The sequence below is a fragment of the Narcine bancroftii genome, chromosome 4, assembly GCF_036971445.1.
Source record: "Narcine bancroftii isolate sNarBan1 chromosome 4, sNarBan1.hap1, whole genome shotgun sequence".
NCBI lineage: Eukaryota > Metazoa > Chordata > Chondrichthyes > Torpediniformes > Narcinidae > Narcine > Narcine bancroftii.
The window spans coordinates 214,862,414-214,879,468 of record NC_091472.1 but is presented as its reverse complement, the minus strand read 5'-3'; the positions used below and the strand labels follow the sequence as shown (position 1 = coordinate 214,879,468).

At 48.3% G+C, this 17,055-nt stretch overlaps 1 protein-coding gene across 2 annotated transcripts in view; it reads right to left on the bottom strand.

The window, feature by feature from the left end:
* LOC138761579 (neuropilin-2-like) overlaps nucleotides 1–17,055 on the bottom strand; it is a 136,299-nt gene that overhangs the window by 10,553 nt on the left and 108,691 nt on the right. The window lies entirely within an intron of this gene.

Here is a 17,055-nt window from a genome sequence, read left to right as displayed (position 1 = left end):
TGCAGATTCAATCAATGTGATCTTGTCTGGACTCCTGGTTACACCACTTGTGGGGTGGTGGGGGGTTCGGCGCCCTCGCTCCCTGATGGACCCAGAATTTGGAAGGAAGATTTCAGGCTGTGCATCTAAGTGGATTTGGGGCCATGAATGTAAAGGATTCCAATGGTTTGGACTGGATTCTGTGTGGCTGCGAAAGGGCTGGAGGCGAATCTACGGACACTCGGTGACTCTGGTGGGGGGGGACTCGTTTTTGCTTCTCTCTCTCTAAGAGGCACATCAGGCAATTTCTGCCGATGTTGAATCTGTCCACCTGATAGCAGGCAAAAAGCAATTCCATGTAATATGACACATGACAATAAATTGAATCTTAAATCCTTGTGAAGCAAGTGGCATGTCTGGGAGAATGTAAACTCTTTGGAAAGGATGGGAGGAAGAGGGAAGCTTCACACCACAGGGACGCAAGGTTTCTGTCACACGACAAGGTCAGGATCCAGGAATCTTGTTCTTCTTCCATGGAGAGATACAGCATGATAACTGGCCCTTCTCAGCTACGAGTCCACGCGTGTGACCCATTAACCTTATTTAACCCCGCACATCTCTGGAATGGGGTAAACCCATGCGGATGACATAACAGTGGTGGATTCAACTCCCAGGAAGCTGGGGCTGTGAGAGCATTGCTCTCACCATGAAGGATTATTTGAAAGGTTAATTGGAGTGGTCAACTCCCAAGTGAATACAGAGGAACTGTTCTCTCTGCTGCAGCTTCTTGTCCACAAGAAAGTTCTTTAAATTCTACCCACATATTTTCTCCTTCAATAATTAAAACGCCATCGAGGTGCAGAGTGAAGATGCTGGTAGAATCAAAATAATTGAAACAGGAGTTTCCCCCCGAGGCCCAGACTCACGCCAATTGTGAATGTGTGGTTCTGGAATGAGAGGGACAGCGAATCAGAATGAATTTCGCACGAGAAACACAAAACCTGCAGAATCTCGAGTGAACCCAGTGAGCTCCTGGGGGATCTCAGCTGGTCACATGGACGTGGTTAAAGTGCTCGGTCTCGATAGAGGATGCCGGCCTGAAATATTGGCTGAGCCTTTCCACCCACGGAGGCCACCTATGCCACTGGGCCCCCTAGCGGAATTTGGCAGCAGCCCCTGCCAGGAAATGCCAAGGGGGGTCTTTGTATGCCTGAGATGTCACGCCTGACCTGCACTGACCTGAATGCGGAAATATCTTCTGCAAGGACCTGACAAATGTGGACATAGTCGAAAGCAGTGCTCGGTTTACCAGTAAGTTCCAGACTGAGATCAGAGCCTCTGGTCGACTGGCAGCTCACACTTTCTTACTCTGGTGTTTTATAAGACACGGATTGCAAATTATATTTAAATTTAGAGTCACAGTCACTGGCCCTTCCAGCCCGCGAGTCCCTGCCCCCAATTAACCTCCAACCTCCTGCAATCCTGTACGTTTTGAAGGGCGGGGGAAACCGGAGCACCTGGTGGAAAGCCACGCAGGCGCGGGGGCTGGGGGGGGGGAGATGTACAAACTCCTTTCGGCGGATTCGAACCGGGCCGCTGGCGCCGTGGTAACGTTGTGCTACCCGCAGGATTAAAACACCAAATAGAGGTGGGAATTCCCTGTTTGAGTCAGTAGGATGCGAGTGGAAATCCAAGATGGAAAAAATCCGAGAAGGCAGCCAACATCACAAAGGACTCCCCGTCACCCTGGTCACCTCACTGTTACCTTCCAGCAGAAGGTAGAGAAAGAAGCCTGAACCTCCCTGTATTACCAAACTACTCTGGCACCACCCCAAAAGTACCCAGGAAACGTAACTTGATTTTCTTGCACTAACTGAAATTGTGAATATTTAAATTTATTCTTTATTTCTATCAAAAGGCAGGTTGTGGCGATTTAATTTACATTATTGTAGTTGGGGTATCATACCTGCCTGTGTGGCTGAAGCAAGTTAAAATGTTGTTGAGTATGTGCATTGTACTTAGGTATATGACAATAAACCCTTATTCGGTCTGTTACCAAAGACTCTCGTAAACTTCTACAGGTGTACCGTGGAGAGCATTCTGGCTGGTTGAGTCACTGCCTGGTATGGAGGCACCAACTTTCAGGACAATAAGAAACTCCAGAGGGTTGTTAACTCAGCCTGCGACATCACGGACACCAGACTTCACTCCATTGAGGACATCTACACGAGGCAGTGTCTTAAAAAAGCAGCCTCTATCCTCAAAGACCCCTACCGCCCAGGCAGGCCCTCTTCACTCTGCTACCATCAGGGAAAAGGTCCAGGAACCTAAAGTCAAGGGCAGCTTTTTCCCCACTGAATGAACCAAAGACACTGCCTGACTTTTCGTGCACTATTTTACTATTTTTGTTATCTTTTCATAGTAATGTTGCAAGGTGGTTTGTTTGGACTTGACGCTGCCGCAAAACCCCAAATTTCATGATAATAAATCCTGATTCTGATTCTAATTATAACCACATGGTTGAGTGGGTCTTGCTGACAGGGCGACTGAGTTGTGACTGGTGCACTAACACCTGGCTAGAAGAAAGCTTTCGACAGGGAGACTGAGCTCGACACACTTCACTCCCTAGGCCTAGAGCTTCAAAAGAGATCTTAGACGGCACTTTTTTTTTGTATAAAAAAATAGCATCTTTATTCAATTCCACACAGTACATCTCCAGAGCAGCCAACGTACATTCAAGAATGCAAAGAGATGCAGCACGTTGTGGGAGGACTTCAGGAGGCACAGGCACTGCACAGACCACCCCACAGTAACATTCACATTCACAAGCACAGCACTGTGAAACCGCACGAGCTCGAGGTTCCACGGGCGCTGGAGAAGGTGGGGAGGGCTGGTGGGGCATGCTGTGGGAAGGAGCTGACATGCTGGGATGCGCATTAACAGTGAAGGTCTTGGTGGGGGGGGGGGGGGCGGGGGAGGGAGCCAAGGGACCGGGAACCTGGCTGATAGATGGGTGCTGCATCCCAGTTTTACATCCTCCTGTGGCTCTGCCAGGAGGCGGCGGTGGCGGGGGGTGGGGGAAGGTGGTGAGGGGTGAGCTAGTCTCCCTTAGTGGCCGGAAGGGCTCCAGGGTGTGCCCCGCTCCGCACAGATCTGCCCTGCCCCAACCAGCACCCCACCACACGGCACATCAGCATCGCCCTGATCTTGGGTAAAACTTTGCTTGGGGCAAAGCGGTTTCTGCATCCCAGCAGCACCACTCCAGAGAAGATACTTCACGAGCTAGAAAGTCCTTTGGGACCAGGCGGAAGGCACAGTGTAAACAAGAGCTTTTCCTTTACTTAGAGCCTCTATGCGGGCTCAGAAACAACTCGAGCACCCATTGCAACGTTACTCTCCTGCTTCAATGCAGGCAGGTATCCTCAGGGCAACTCCCCTTGCCCTGTTGCTTGCTAGGTGACCTTCAGAGGGGAGAGCAGCATAAGTAACTGGGAGTAGCTTTCCATGGGCAAATCAGGGTGCTCAATGGGACCAAGCAAAGATGAACAAAAAAATCTGCGGACGCTGGAGTCCTTCCAACAACGCCCTGGTTTGGGACCCAGTATTGGGACTGAAGTCAGGAGGGGCAAGTAAATCAAATGGGGGGAAAAAAATGTCAAGATTTTGCAAGAAACTGGGAAGGTGCTAGTTGGGTCTTGGACAGAAGGGGCAGCAGTGGACAGATGTAGAGATGGATAGAGTAATGAAGAGAGAGATAGAGCAGTGGGAAGGGAGAACTGGAGTAGGTAAAGAAGAGATGGAAACAGTGGAGCCAGATAGAGGTGTGCGTCACCTAAAATTGGAAAAATTGATGTTCTTGCTATTGGGTTTAAGGCTGTCCAGGAGGGACACGGTGTGTTGTTCCTCAGGTTTACGTTCAGCCTCATCCAGGATGATGCCGAGGGAAAGACCTATCTCTTCCCCCCCAACCCTGTTTACAGCACGGTAGAATCCAATTTCAGCCGCCAAATCCCATGCCGCCCAATTACACTCGATTAACCCACAGCCCTGTACATTTTTTGGAGGATGGGAGGAAACTGGAGGCCCCCAGTGGGGGGTAAACCCACACGGGCTGATCGTGCGAACTTTTTACAGACAGTGTCGGATTCAAACCTATGTTGCTGGTGTTGCGCTAACTGTTAATGAGGACATTGTTGGGTCCAATGACAAGTTTTAATGGAAGGCCTCACTTGTAAACCCCCACCCCCGTACAAACATTAGATTCGAAGGAGATCTCCACTTTCCAGAGTAAATGACAGGCTGGTAGAACATCACCACAACAAAACAAACTGGTATTTAGATCTTTTCTATATATTAAAATATTACTGTAATATAATTTGTTTAATTGATAATGTGGGGTACCTTGGATGATCTAAGTGTAATGCATATTTTTTGAATTTTAATATGCATTCTTACGTGCCCTACAATTTGCAGCCAAAGGATTCTGATGTGACAATTGAATTTGCATGATGTTACAGGCTCACAGACAAAGCCTGTTCTCCCATACACTGACCACTCCATGAGAAATCTACCAACCCCACTGATTCCTACCTCTAGCTTCACTGTTATATCATGGAAACAGGCCATTCTGCCCATCACCCATGCTGACCACCCATTAATTCAACACTGATCCTGTTTTATTCCTCCCCCTCTCCTCAAGATCATAGCCCTTGCCCAGACTGGTGGGTGGGGGGGGGAGGTGATGAGGGTGACAACTTAGGGAGCTGCCAACCCACCCGCCTTTTAGATGTAGGGAGAAGCAGCATTGCCCAAGGCCTGGATCGAACTGGGGTGTTCAGGTGTTGCGAGGCAAGCAGCTCTACCCGCTGTCCTGCCAAGTGGCACCTCCGGGAGAGGGAGAGCCGAGCTGAGCTGCCTCACAGCATGAGAGATGATACCCTTTGTTCCAACTTCTCCCACCAGAGGAAATAGTTCTTATTTTACACTATCAACCCCTTTCAACTATTTAAATACCTCAATTAGATCACCCCTTAATCTCCAGACCCCAAGGATCGGTCATTGTAATCAACCTGTGTAATCTCACCCTTCCAATGTCAAGAGCAGAGACATGACAAGGTGAGAATTAAGTGTGAGGTTAAGAGTCTAAAAGTTACTGTTTTGACAAGTGCTTTGCAAGTTCCAGCAGCATTCTTCCATAAGCTTCATCAAGCAGAATTTAACCAACAGGCAGTAAAAGCTGAGCTTTACGAAAAAGGGAGGGAAGCATCATCCATTGGGAATATCAAGAGTAAATTCCAGGCAACTGCAAATGATCGAGCAGCTCTTATGTTGGAATTAAGGGTCAGAGAATTAATGAGAGTGTCAGCTCTCCTGTGGTCTTTTAATCAGCTCTCTTTCTCCGTCCCAAAGGAAGCAGCCTCCAGATCGAAGACTGCAGTCTGACATTGGAATCTAAAGCTTTAATTAACTCTGCTTTTCCATTCTGGCCAAAAATCCTGCTGTTTAAAACGAAACCTCCATCTATTCACTTCCATCCTTGCCATGGTCCATTTCAGCTGATTATGATATTGAGCTCTCAGACTTGGCTAGGAGGGCATCACCTGGGCGCAGAAAGGCAAAGAGGGGTCACATACATGGGCAACATTGGGAGGTGCTGGCTTTCACAGGACCGGCGGCCAGAGGTCTGGACCAGTGACCTCGAGGTGAGATAAAATCTCACCGTGGCTGAGTTCCCTGGTGTTCATATAAAGGATGACCTACAAGTGCAGCAGCGGCTGCACTTCCTAAGGAGGTTGAGAAGGGCAAGGCTACCGCGCCACCCCCCCCCCCCTTTCTTGACAACAATCTACAGGAGCACAACTGAGAGCCTCCTGCCCGGCTACATCGTTGTGTGGGATGGTAGCTGCAAACCATTGGAGATCAATGCAGAGGATAGTCAAAATGCCCAAGAAGATCATTGGGGTCTCCCTTTCCTCTACTGACGACATTCACCGAGAGTGTTGCTCAACAGAGCTCAAATGATTATTGAGGACCCTGTCCATACAGCATACAGCACCCTGACCAACTACTGAGAGCCATCAAAATCAGGACTGCCAGGGTGGGGTACACCTTCTTCCCACAGGCGGTGAGACTGATGAACAGTGTCCTGTAATTGGCTCAATAATTTCAAAATATATATCTATATTTATTTTAAATTATATGTATAAATGTGATTATTATGTAGTGTGTGCGTGTGTGTTTGTGTGGGTGTGCCTGCATGTGTATGCACGTGTGTGTCCATGCACACGCGTACGCGTGTGTCTGTTTGCATGACTGTGTGTGTGCATGTGTGCGCGCGTGTGTGTGCATCAGCACAAGTGTGTTTGTGTGTGTGTGGTTGTGTGTGTGCATGTGTGCACATGTGTGCAGTGTGTGTGCATGTTCACGTGTGTGTGGTGTGTGTGTGCGCGTGCATGTGTGTGTGTGCATGCGTGGGTGTGTGCGTATGTGTGGTGTGTGCGTGCGTGCGTGCGTGTGTACTTTTGTCAGATTGTATATTTACAGTCAAATGATATTAAACCTGAACTTGAACCTGAATCAAACCTATGTTGGATTAGCTATGTTCCAACAAACTGTCAGATTGTTATAAAAACCCAGCCAGATCTCTGATGAGGAAGGAAATCTGCCTCCTTCCCAAGTGTGACTGTTGAGGACCTGTGAAGGACTCTTCACTCCCAGGAGCAACTGGTGATAGGGATTAAGTGCTGGCCTTTCCAACAATGCCCAATTTACTGAACACGTACAATTGTTGTTTCCTCTCTTGGCAAGACATATTAAGACCTCAGCTAATCCAACAGTGAGACTGCCCAAGCTACAACATTGACCTCTCCAGGCAGGTGGAACATCCTGAGATCACCGAAGTTCATCAGGTTAAAGCAGTCTCTCCTTTGGCCCACCTCACTGCCTTTATGGGTGAACACAGCTCGCCCTTACCCTGTCTACCTTCCAGAAGAATATGTAGGCCCATGAGGCTGGAGACGTTGAGCAGACATTCACTACAGAACATTACTGCACAGTACAGGCCCTTTGGCCCACGATGTTATGCTGACCTATATGTGCCTAATAAAAAAACAAACTTCCCCTGTCGCCTTACCTTGCAACCCTCTATTTTTCTTGCTTGCATGTGCCTGTCTAAGAGACTCTTAGATGCCTCAAATGATTCAGCATCCACCACCACCTCTGGCAAGGCATTCCAGTCATCCACAATTCTCTGTGTAAAACACTTTCCCCTGACGTCTCCCCTAAACTTCCCTCCCTTCACTTTGTACAGATGTCCTCTGGTGTTTGCTATTCCTTGCCTGGGGATGAAGGCGCTGGCTGTCTCCATTATCTATGCTTCTCATGACCTCTATTAACTCTCCTCTCATCCTTCTACACTCCAAAGAGAAAAGCCCTAGCTCGCTGACCATAACATCATAAGACATATTTTTCAAATCCAGGCCTTCTGCCATGTGATCATGGACAGTGGAGTTTTCCCATCAAAATGAACCTCGTGAACCTTGTGATCCAGGGGATATTTTCCGCCAGTCCCTGTGTTCTCTAACCAATATTTACCTGCACTTGTTACCAATGGAAAGCATGCCCAAGGCAAGCTGTGAAGAGCATTTAATTGTGCCCTGTGAAACCCAAGTGCAATGTTCACAATGACTTTATCATTGCAACATATTTCCATATGTTTATGAGGCCATTCAGCCCATTTTCATTCAGAGCCATTCTGTTCCTCACCAAAGTTCCCAATCACTTATTCTGACCATTTTTCCTCCCTGATTCTACCCCTCACCTACATTCTTGGGGCAATTGACAGCAGGCCAACCAGCATGACTTTGAGATGCAGGAAGAACCTGGAGAACCAGGGAATGTGGGGGTGAATTTGGACTTCACTTGGTTCATAAAGAGAACGTAGACACAGATGGCAGCGAAGGTCAGGACCGAACCTGGGTCTCTGGCACTGCGAGGCAGCAGCACTACCTGCTGCACTGCTGTGCCCCTCTCAGATGCCAATACACAGTTATAAGTCCCAAGGTCACAGGCACTGCCCAGAGTTGAGAGAGTGGCTTCAATCAAGGCTGATTTCTACAGATGGGATTTTGGCTTCGCTGGTGGAGAATACGCCCAAAATAGATTTGGGAAGAGAGTGTGAAACAATGTTTCCTCAAGTCCTATGTTAAGGAACAAGGCCTTTGACCCAACTCGTTGAAACTGACCAAGTTGGCATTCTGGGCTCGTCCGTTTGCCTGCATTTACTCTGCCTGCACATTTGCCTGCATCAAGCCCTTCCGATCCAGAAATCTAACCACAGAACACTGCAGCAGACAATCTGTCCCTTCGGCCCTTCTGGTCTGCACTGAACCATTACCCTGCCTCATTCCACTGACCTGCACCCAGACCATAGCCCTCCATACCCCTCCCATCCATGTACGTGTCCAAATTTTTCTTAATGTCAAAGTTTGTATTCATTTACTAATTCAGCTGGCAGCTCATTCCACACTCCCACCGCTCACTGCATGAAGAGCCCTCTAACGTTCCCTTTAAAACTTGTCCGTTTTCACCCTTAACCCGTGTCCTCTAGTTTTCATCTCACCCAACCACTGTAGGAAAAGCCTGCTTGCATTTACTCTATCTATACCCCTCAAACCTGCCCGAAATGTGTTTTGGATGTTCAAATTGTGCCCACTTCTTCTTGCGTGTTCCACTGGCAGGTCCAATGCACCAAATGAACCACCCGGCCAACTCTGTCCCTCCTGCTGCAGGGGAACAACTGGGTAGCTGTACCACACCCCCCCCCCACACCCTATTCCGGGTTAAAAGTGTGCATGGAGGGTGATGTGCAAGAGAGGAAAAAGGAGACAAAGGAAGGCATTTCGACTGGACATTCAACACCCCAACATAAGGCAATGGAACCATCGAACACTACAGCACAGAAAACAGGCCATCTGGCCCCTCTAGTCTGTGCCGAAACATCACTCCATTCGTCTGCACCCATTCCAAAACCCTCCAGACCTCTCCTGTCCATGTATCTATCCAATTTATTCTTAAAACTTCAGATCGAGCCCACATTCACCACATCAGATGGCAGCTTGTTCTGCACTGCCACCACTCTCTGAGTGTAGAAGTTCCCCCTAAACCTTTCCCCTTTCACCCTAAGCCGTGTCCTCTTGCATTTATCCCTCCCAATCTCAGTGGAAAGAGCCTACTTGCATTCACTCTATCCCCTCATAATTTTGTAAACCTCTAAAAAATCTCCCCTCATTCTTTGATGGTCCTAGGAATAAAGTCCTAATCTGTTTAACCTTTCCCCGTAACTCAACTCCTGAAGAACCAGCAGCGTCCCAGTAAATCTCTGCATGCTCTCAATCTTACTGATAACCTTCCTGTAGTTTGTTGATCAGAACTGCACACAAATGCCCACATTTGGTCTCCCCAATATCTTATATGACCTCAACATAACATCCCAACTCCTGTATTCAATACTTTGATTTATGAAGGCCAAGATCCCAAAAGCTCTCTTTACAACCCTGTCTACCTGTGACACCACTTTCAGGGAATTATGTACCTGTATTCCCAGATCTCTCTGGTTCACTGAGGTTGTTCCTCATATACACTCTGGAAAGGGACTTGCTGAATCTGAAGTAACTTGTCAGTATAGTTCATCCTGATTTACTCTTGCAGGATATGGGCTGCTGGCCACTGCGGTCAAAGGATGCGCACCAGGACTGCTGGAGACTGGCTGAAGGAGGGCCAGGGTATGGAGACCGAGGTGCAAGACGGTGCCGAAGGTGCTGAGGGTTTCCCGCTCGTGCCAGATGTTCGGATCTGGAGCTCGGGGTTACCAATGGTTTGGACTGGGTCTGCAGAGGCTGCGGGAGCACAGGAGCGAATCCACAAATACTCGGTGTGTCTGGGGAGATTCTCTTTTGTTTTTCTTTCTCTGACTGTAAGGGATGCTGGACAATTTCTGCTGATGGTGAATCTTTGTCTACTTTAAGGTAGACCAAAGGAAATTTTGTACAATATCATACTTTCTGGTTTATTGCATGATAAGAAAATAATTTTGAATAATACTCATTTTTTAAGCATTGAGTGACCGAGAACATCTTCTGGATGAGAGACAGGAGTTCTTCACTGCGCAGTGAAAGAGGGGAGGTCGGTCTTTGGATCTGAGTGGAATGGACAAAGCAAAGACATCTTGCCTGGAGCAAGAGAAGAGACTGGAACGGACAGGTGGCTGGGCGGCAACGGGGAGGGGGGGGGGGTTCACGGGAATGCAGGAGCCAGCGGCCTCGGAGAAGATGGTGGGATTCACGGACATGCAATGCCTCTGAAGGGGCTTCCTTTTGCTTCTCTCTCTCCTCGGTGGGCATGGGGAGGTGGACATGGTGCCTTTACGGGCATGCAGAAGTCAGCAAATGCGCATTTGAGCACACGACAATAAAGAAGCCTTGAACCTTGAGTGCTGGGAACAGAGGACCAACAGAATCAAGTGTTGCTGGCTGGCACATTGCAGGGCTTGAGGGACACACTGGAACCTTGTACAGCTTCTCCAAGGAGGAAGGGGACATCAGGAGGCCCTTCTCTCAATCTGGAGCTCCTATAAAAACACCCTACACTATTACAGTGACAGTGACCCGGATTAAAACCCAGCACTGTCTGTAAGGTTTGTATGATCTCCATATGACTTGGGTGGATTTCGTCCGGGTGCTCCAGTTTCCTCCCACACTCTAAAGACGTGCGGGACTCGTGGGCTAATTTGTCGCATAGGTGTATTTGGGCATGGGCTCATGGGCTGGAAGAGAGAGAGAGAGAGAGAGAGAGAGAGAGAGAGAGAGAGAGTATGTGTGTGTGTGTGTGCGTATGTGTGTTTGTGGTCCCATGTGTGCATGGGCCTGTGTGTGCATACCCCTGCACACATGCATGTGTGTGTGTGTGTGTGTGTGTGTGTGTGTGTTTGTGTGTGTGTGCGTGCGCGTGTGTGTGTGGTCCCATGTGTGCATGGGCCTGTGTGTGCATACCCCTGCACACATGCATGTTTGTGTGTGTGTGTGTGTGTGTGTGTGTGTGTGTGTGTGTGTGTGTGTATGTGTGAGTCTGTCTGTCTGTATACATGTTGCCCCAGGTGTGCTTGTCTGAGTGAGTGTGCCCCCGTGTGTTCATGTACTTGTGTGTGCATGTCCTTGGGCAGCATGGGCTTGTGGGCCAAATGTTTGTGGGAGTGTGTATGTGTCCTTGTGTGAGTGTGTGCATGTTCGTGTGTGTCAATGTCCGTGTTTGTGTGCATGTGTTGTTCATTTGTGTGTCTCTCTCTGTGCATCTGTGGGTGTGTCTCTGTCCATGTGTGTGTGTGTGTGTGTGTGTGTGTGTGTGTGTGTGTGACTGCCTTTATACATAATCTTGTCTGTCTGTGTGTGAGTGTTAATCTGTCTATTGTCAATATTACTCCATGAATGGTACTGCTCAAAAATTAACCCCTTCCTGACTTCAGCAATGAACTCCTGGATTGGCTCACAGCTTATCGTGGAGCCTGATTTCCTTTTCTCCAGCCCAAATGCTAACTTTCCAAAGAGTGTAGGAAGGAGAGGAGGCCATCAGCTCCATTAACCTGCCCCTTCGATCATTTGACCCGGCTCAAACTATGCCGTGACTTTGTTAACTGGCCTCATGTTAACTTATTTCCGATTGACACTGCCCGTGGGGCTAGGGATAGGGGATCAAAGGGAAGGGGAGGAGTGTGTGGATGTCCTGGATCTTACTGGATATTCCATTAAATATCCCTGACATTGGGCCTCAACAACTTGGCTCTAATTGCATATCCCCACCCTTACATCCCCTCCAAACCTCCACCATCAGGCCATTTTGCTGTCTTTTATCCTATCAATTCTCAGATTCCTCAATTAAGTTTCTTCTGTACTGCTAATTTATTCAATTTGCCTGTCAAATTTAACACTCTAGCCCTGTGTCAGTCTGGTGAATTTTCGCTGCAAATTCAGAAACCAGACCCAGAACTGGCAGCCCGGATAGCGTAGCAGTGAACGCAGGGCTGTTTCAACACCAGCAATTGGGACCGGGCTTCGAATCCCACGCTGTCTGTGCATTGTCCACGTGTCTGCGGGGGTTTTCCCTGGGGCCTCCAGTTTTCTTTCACCGTTCGAAACCCACCAGGTTAATGGGGGTGTAACTGGGTGGCGCAGGCTCATGGACCGAAACGGCCTGTTGCCGCGCAGTAAAAATAAAAGAATAACTGCAATCCTGACTCCAGGGGAGGTGGAACCAATGACAGCCCAAAGCCCCACTCTCCGCTCCCCTCCAGATCTGTCGCATTTCCTGCACTGGTGCCTTGCGGGGCTTTTGAGGGAGGGTGTTAGTTTGCTGCTTTGCGTGCATGTGGCATGAAGTGATCCCCGTAGACAACATCTAGGCCTCAGGCAAGGAAAACGCGATTGAAACAACTCACCACATTCGATCTGTTGGAAATCCTGAAACATGATGGTAGGAGCACAGACCTCCAATCTTCAGTATTCCCCACCCCCCTATCTGATTCCTCTGTTTCCATCTTTTTCAACCCACTTATTTTTTTTTGTTCCCCTCCCCCTTTCTCCCTCTACCTGTCTCCACCTCCCACACCTGTCCTCTGGGTACCTTCCCCAGCTCGTTTTGGGGGGCATGGTTGGCATAGCTACAGCACCAGCAATCGGGGCCATGGTTCCAATCCCGCACTGTCTGTAAGGAGTTTGCACGTGTCTCCCCGTGAGTTTTCCCCAGGAGCTCCGGTTTTCTCCCACTGTTCAAAATGTACTGGGGGCTGTAGGTTAATTGGGGCATTTGGATTCATGGGCCGGATGGGCCTGTTACAATACTGTATGTCTAAATCAGTGGTTCTCAACCTTTTTTTTTCCACTCACATCCCACCTTAAGTAATCCCTATGCCATCAGTGCTCTGTGATTAATAAGGGATTGCTTAAGGTGGGATATGGGTGGAAAGAAAAAGTTTGAAAACCATTGTTTTAATTGTCCCTCATTGACTTGTTCTGTGCATGGTTTCATAACTCCATAGGAAATGGGCCAATTACCATTTTTCTCAAGTAAAATCTTTCAGTAACAATTGGATCTAGAGCAATGATTCTCAACCTTCCCTTCCCACCTACATCCCACCTTAAGCAATCGCTTACTAATCACAGAGGACTGATGGTTTAGGGATTACTTAAAGTGGGATGTGAGTGGAAAGAAAAAGGTTGAGAACCACTGATTTAGACATACAGTATTGTAACAGGCCCATCCGGCTGCTAACTCAACCTGTCCTGCCTTTATGATTCCGAGGAGTTAAATAAATAACCTTTACACTGCCTGTCAAACTCCAGATGCTTGCAAATTCCTAGTTCCCTTTGCCTGGCAGCCATGGGAATTTTAGGGAACTTTCACTCCAAATCTCTCCCACCTCTTTGACCAAGCCTCTCATCAAACTGTCGAAGCATCTGGCCGTAAAGCCCTGGTAGAGCTCCAGTGATTATGTCTGTCGGAGGTGCCTCGCAAGTGCAAGTGGATTGCTCAGTAATGCCTCGAGTCGGGATTTTAATGTCTCATCACAGGTGCCCATGAGGAATGGTCAGGCAAAACCCTTTGGCAGGGAACAGATTGGAGAGGCAGCGGGTAGAGACACCAGCTCACAGCTGGAGGGAATCAGGCCTGACGCCGTCGGTGCATTCCCTCCCTTGCCCCCCTCCCCCCACCAAGCTGTGCACACAGGTGAGTGGTCGGATCCAGGAGAGGTTTGTGGAAATGTGGGAGGGGATATAAACAAGATGAGTGCATGGACACAAATGGGTGATGGACCTGTTACTGAGCCCTACAACTCCACGACAAAGGGCTTCAATCCTCTTGCTTTGAGGGACTTAAACAGGGTGACAACCAGCAGCATTGTCCTGGGGCAACAGTGAGTGGAGGAAAGTTTATGAGAGATTCCAGAGGTATGTTTTTATGTCTGAAATGAATTACTGGGCTGGGACATTCTAAAGTCTCTGAGACAGGCACATGGAGGTTGTGGGTGTGAGGTTGGAAAGGATTAGATTATTGAATAAGTTTATGAAATTCAGCACAAAATAATGGGACAAAGGGTCTGTGCTGTCCTGGAATGTTCTATGAGCACTTACAATGATGGAGGGGCATATGGAAATAACATTACTCAGAGACCCAGTGATAGGACAGTCAAATCTATGAGGGATGGTCCTTTCCTGCATTTTGACTGGAGAACCGGGCCGTCCTCTCGAGCGACTGTGGGGGTGGGGGGGGGGGGGGGTGGGGGGGGGTGGGGTGGGGAGAATGGGCCAAGCACATCGGTGCAAGGAATGGAAAAGTGGATTATTAGCTGGATGTGGACGGGTGAGTGAAGGTTGAATCTACAGATGGAAATGGCTGACGGGCCAGTCCGTGTGTCCCCACGCGTGGATCGCCAACAGGGGACCAGTCACTTCCAACAGGTGGACCTGAAGGCAAGCTGCTTGCTTGCCTTCACTGAAAAGGGGCCAGGGTTCAGGAATCAGAAAGCAGTGTTACAGCTTCAGTCCCCTGACATCCAGTAAGCATGCAGTAGCATTGGGAACTATCCAAGGAGATTCACCAGACTAATTCCTGGGATGAGAGGGTCAATATTTTGAGTGCTGGTTGAACTTAACCAAATGTATAAGATCCCATGCGGACTTGACCGGGTGGATGTTAGGGCGGCACGGTTGGTTAGCGCAATGCCTTTACACTGCCAGCTATCAAGACCAGGGTTCCAATCCCGCACTGTCTGTAAGGAGTTTGTACGTTCACCTCGTGTCTGCGTGAGTTTTCCCCAGTGGCTCCAGTTTCCTACCACCATTCGAAACGTATGGGGGAAGTAGGTTAATTGGGTGTAAATTAGGTGGCACAGACTCATGGGCCGAAATGGCCCGTTACCGTTTTGCATGTTTAAATTTTTTAAAAAAAATATGTAAAATAAAATTTTAATGTTGTGATGCCTTCACTAGTAGGGGAGTCATGAATAAGGTGACACAGCTTATAAGACCATAAGACAATGGAACAGAAATGGGCCATTCATCCCATTGAGTCTGCCCCCATTCCACCATGAGCTGATCCATTTTCCCACTCAGCACCCCCCCCCCCACCACCGGGCCTTCTCCCCATAACTTTTGACGCTCTGGCTAATCAAGAAGCCATCAATCTCTGCCCTTAAACACACCCAATGACCTGGCCAGTGGCAACAAGTTCCATAGATTTACCACCCTCTGGCTGAAGGAATTCCCTCCGCCTTTCAATCCTGCAGTTGTGCTCTCTTGTCCTAGACTCTCCCACCGTGGGAAACAACTTTTCTGCATCTACTCTGTCCATGCCTTTTGAAATGTTTCAATGCAATCCCCCTCATTTACACCCAATTAACCTACACCCCCCCCACCCGGTACATTTCAAACGGTGGGAGGAAACCAGAGCCCCCAGGGAAAACCCACGCAGTCATGGTGATAGCATACAAACTCCTTACAAACAGCGTGGGATTCGAATCCCGATCCCAATTGCTGGTGTGGCAACAGTGTTTCGCTAACCACTACGCCAACCGTGTCGCCCAATAATGACTGAATTCATGGCCTGTAAGGTCAGAGGAAGCTGAACTAACCGGCGTTCTCAGAAGGGAAATGGAGCAGAGAATCGTTTCAAAGTCCTTGGGGAAGCAGCAGTGAGTGGGTCTGATGGGATGGAGATTTGTTTGGATGGGCTGAAGAAACTCTTGTGTTGGCTTCTCACATTGCAGCTGTACCGAGCATTGGTTGGACTGCACTTAGGTGTAGCGCAACGCCTTTACAGTGCCAGCGATCAGGACCAGGGTTCGAATCCCGCGCCGTTTGTAAGGAGTTGGTGTGTTCTCCCATGTCCCATGTTCCTCCCACCGTTCGAAACATACCAGGGGTGTAGGTTAATTGGGTGTAAATTGGACAGCATGGACCTGTGCGCTAAAATGGCCTGTAACCTAGCCAGAGGTTGTCTGATCTCAGAAGCTAATCAGGTCTAGTCAGTACTTGGAGGGGAGACCTCCGAGGAACACCAGGTGCTGTGAGGGGCACTGGAGAACAAAGTGGCAACTCCCCGTCTGCCTTACGGTAGACAAAATTCAAAGAATTTCACGTTGTTACATTTTAAATGTACACGACAATAATGGAACTGGAACTTTTACCTTTTACCGTGCTGTGTGTCTACATTTAAATTAATTTAAATTTAAAATTTAGAGTGGATGGAAGAGATTCACCTGGACAGAGGGCCGCAATGATGAGAGATCAACAGCTGGGTTTATTCTCACTGAATTGTGGGAGACTGAGAAATTCAAAGAGGTGCGGATGGGGAAGGTCTTTTCCAGAGGGAAGTGAATTACATATGGGGAACTAGGTTAGATCAGTGGTTCTCAACCTTTTTCTTTCCCACTCACATCCCTCTTTAAGTAATCCCTATGCTATCAGTGCTCAGTGATTAGTAAGGAATTGCTTAAGGTGGAAAGAAAAAGTTTGAAAACCACTGTTTTAATCGTCCCTCATTGACTCATTCTGTGCACGGTTTCAGAACTCCAAAGGAAATGGGGCAAAGATAATTTTTCTCAAGCAAAATATTTCAGTCACAATTGGGTCCAGACATTCTCAACCTTCCCTTCCCACCCACATTCCACCTTAAGCAATTCGTTACTAATCCACAGAGCACCGATGGCAGAGGGATTACTTAAAGTGGGATGTGAGTGGGGAAGAAAAAGGTTGAGGACCACTGAGGGTCAATGTATTCAAATAGGATGAGCTCAGATAGGACACTTAGGTTACAAGATCTGCTTCTAGGCTGTAAAACCTGTGACGTACACACCTTTGTACTCTGTCAACTGGGTTTTTTTTAAATCAGCATAGTGTTCAACAGGCTCCTAGAAAATCTATAACAGAAAACCCTCATCCAAGTGCGGCACAGCCTGATTACGCCTTTCGAAGTCCCAAACATCCAAAATTCAGAAATTTGGCCCACCGATGTCTGCCCCTCACAAGG